The 3,507-nt window shown below is 35.2% G+C and overlaps 1 non-coding gene across 1 annotated transcript; it reads left to right on the forward strand.

Annotated features, from left to right (window-relative positions):
* The first annotated feature begins 1,502 nt into the window (after positions 1 to 1,502).
* On the forward strand, positions 1,503 to 1,609 carry LOC132650300 (U6 spliceosomal RNA). The gene has a single exon (XR_009588667.1). It is a non-coding gene; the product is annotated as a U6 spliceosomal RNA (small nuclear RNA).
* Positions 1,610 to 3,507: the final 1,898 nt, after the last annotated feature.

A 3,507-nucleotide genomic window follows, 5' to 3' on the forward strand; every position in this document is an offset into this window, starting at 1 on the left:
CTTGGGTGTATCTGCTTCTTTATTTTCCAGAGTTTTCAGGTGGCCATTAAGTTCCTTGTATGAGATATTTCAAATTTCTTCTTGAAGGAACTTGGTGCTATGAATTTTCCTCTCAACACTGCTTTCTTTGTGTCCCATAAGTTTGGGTATGTTGTGCCTTCATTTTTATTGAATTCTAGGAAGTCTTTAATTTCTTTCTTTATTTCTTCCCTAACACAGCAGTCATTGAGTAGAGAGTTGTTCAGTTTCCATGTGTGTGTAGGCTTTTTACTGTTTCTGTTGTTGAGTTCCAGCTATAGTACATGGTGATCAGATAGAATGCAGAAGATTATTTTAATCTTCTTGTATCTGCTGAAGCTTGCTTTGTTACCAGTATACGATCTATTTTAGAGAAGATTCCATGAGGTGCTGAAAAGAAAGTATACTCTTTTGAGTTTTGGTGATAAGTTTTGTAGACATCTTTTAGGTCCATTTGATTTGGGACCTCTATAAGTGCCTTTATTTCCCTATTTTGCTTCTATCTAGATGATCTGTCCATTGGTAAGAGTGTAGCATTGAATTCTCCCACTATTAAGGTTCTGGGATCAATGTGCAAATTAGGATTTAATAATGTTTCATTTACAAATGTAAACACTCTAGTATTTGGAGCATAGATGTTCTGAATTGTGATGTCCTCCTGGTTGACTTTTCCTTTGATGAGAATGAAATGCCCCTCCTCATCTTTTTCTGATTAATTTTGGTTGAAAGTCTATTTTGTTAGACATTAAGATAGCTACTCCAACTTGTTTTCTGTGTCAATTTCTTTGAAAAATATTTTTCAAACCCTTTACTCTAAGGTAGTGTTTATCTTTGTTGCAGAGGTGTGTTACTTTGTTGAAGCATAATCTTGGATCCTGTATCTACAATCATTCTGTTAGTCTGTGTCTTTTTAATGGAAAGTTGACTCCATTGATGTTGATAGACAATAGTGACCAATGAATATTAGTTCCTCTTATTGTCGTTTTGTTAGTGTTACTGTGAATCATTGCTCTTTTTCTTTCAATTTTTGTTGTGAAATTAATCTGTACCCTATGTTTTCTTGGTTGTAGTTGTTTTTGTTGGATTTGAGTTTTCCTTCTACTATTGTCTGTAGGGCTAGTTTACTGTCTATATATTGTTTAAATATAGTTTTGTCATGGAATATTTTGCTTTCTCCATCTATGTTGATTGAAAGGTTTGCTGAGTAGAGTAATCTCAGTTGACATCTGTGGTAACCTTGAAGTCTGCATGACATCTTCCCAGACTCTTTCGGAACTAATACTTCATGTTGAAAAGTCTGGTGTGATTCTGATAGGTCTATCTTTATATGATACTTGGCCCTTTTCCCTTGCTGCCTTTAATATTTTTACTTTGTTTTGTAGATTTAATGTTTTGACTATGATGTGACATGAAAAGTTTCTATGCTGGTGATCTGTAGGCTTCTTGTATGTTAATGGATATCTCTTTCTTAAAAATATTTTCCAGTGCTCACTTTGGCAGCACATATACTAAAATTGGAACGATACAGAGAAGATTAGCATGGCCCCTGCGCAAAGATGGAACACAAATTCATGAAGCGTTCCATAATTTTAGCCATGCAAATTCAGACAGTTAAAGAGGAAATAAACAAATCTATCAAAAACTTGGCCAGTCAATTGGAGGCAAAGAAAGAGGAAATGGACAAAATTTTTAAAGTAACACAGGCAAATATAGCCAAACAAATAGAGACACAAGTAGAAATACAATTAGTGGCATATAGAGAGGAAATGAACAAAAAAAAAAGAGACCACCATAGAAAGACAGGAATCCACATTCCAACAGATGAAGGAAATGGTGAAAGGCATGAAAATGGAATTAGAATCAACAAAGAAAACACAAACTGAGAAAAGCCTGGAGCTGGAGAACTTAGAGAAATGATCAGGAACCACAAAGGTAAGCATCACCAACAAAATACAGGAGATGGAAGAGAGAATCTCTGGTGAAATAATCAAACTCAGGGCAGAAATCAATCAATTAAAAACAAATAAAACTATTCAAAGAATCAATGAACCCAAGAGCTGGTTCCTTTAGAAAATCAACAAGATAGACAAACTTTTAGCCAAACTAACTAAAAGACAGAGAGAAACTATCCAAATCAGCAAAATCAAAAATTAAAAGGGGACATAACTACAGACACTGAGGATATCCAAACAATCATTAGGTTGTACTACAAAAGCCTATATACTACAAAATTCGAAAATCTAAAAGAAATGAACAATTTTCTTGATAGAGTCCATCTACAAAATTAAGTCAAGAAGAGGTAGAAAGACTGAATAATCCTATATCCCCCAAGGAAATAGAGACAGTAATCAACAGTCTCCCTTCCAAAAAAGGCACTGAGCCAGATGGATTCAGTGCAGAATTCTACCAGACCTTCAAGGAAGTGCTAAATCCAATTCTTTCCAAACTATTCCACAAAATAGAAACAAAAGGAACATTACCGAACTCACTCTATGAAGCCACAGTCACCTTGATACCTAAACCACACAAAGACTCAACAAAAAAAGAAAACTTAAGACCTATCTCTCTTATGAACATTGATGCAAAAATACTCAATACAATACTTCCAAGAACACATCAAAGATATCATCCACCATGACCAATTAGGCTTCATCCCGGGCAGGAAAGGGTGGTTCAACATAAGGACATCTATTAATGTAATCCACCACATAAACAAACTGAAGGAGAAAAACCACATGATCATCTCCTTAGATGCTGAAAAAGCATTTGACAAAGTCCAACACCCATTCATGCTTAAAGTCTTGGAGAGATCACGGATACAAGGCACGTGCCTAAACATAGTAAATGCAATATACAGAAAGCCTATAGTCAATATCAAATTCAATGGAGAGAAACTCAAATGAGTCCCACTGAAATCAGGAACAATGCTCCCTACTCTCTCTATATCTATTCAACATAGTACTTGAAGTCCTAGCTCAGCAATAAGACAACTAAAGGAGATCAAGGGTATACAAATTGGAAAGGAAGAGGTCAAAGTGTCACTATTCACAGAGAATATGATAGTATACATTAGCGACCTCAAAAATTTAACCAGAGAACTCCGTCATCTAATAAACACCTTCAGCAAAGTGGCAGGATAGAAAATCAAGTCAAAAAAGTCAGAAGCCTTCCACTATACCTAAGATAAAAGGTCCGAGAAAGAAATCATGGAAACAAAACCCTTCACAATAGCCACAAATAACATAAAATAACTTGGGTGACTCTAACTAAGCAAGTGAAAGAGCTGTTTGAAAAAAAAAAAGCTTTAAGAAAGAAATTGAAGAAGATATCAGAAGATGGAAAGATCTCCCGTGCTCATGGACTGGTAGGACTAACATTGTGAAAATGGCCATCCTGTCAAAAGCAATCTACAGATTCAAAGCAATTACCATCAAAATACCAACTCAATTCTTTACACACCTTGAAAGAAAGATTCTCAGTTTCGTATGG

Source organism: Meriones unguiculatus, chromosome X, assembly GCF_030254825.1.
Source record: "Meriones unguiculatus strain TT.TT164.6M chromosome X, Bangor_MerUng_6.1, whole genome shotgun sequence".
Taxonomy (NCBI): Eukaryota; Metazoa; Chordata; class Mammalia; order Rodentia; family Muridae; genus Meriones; species Meriones unguiculatus.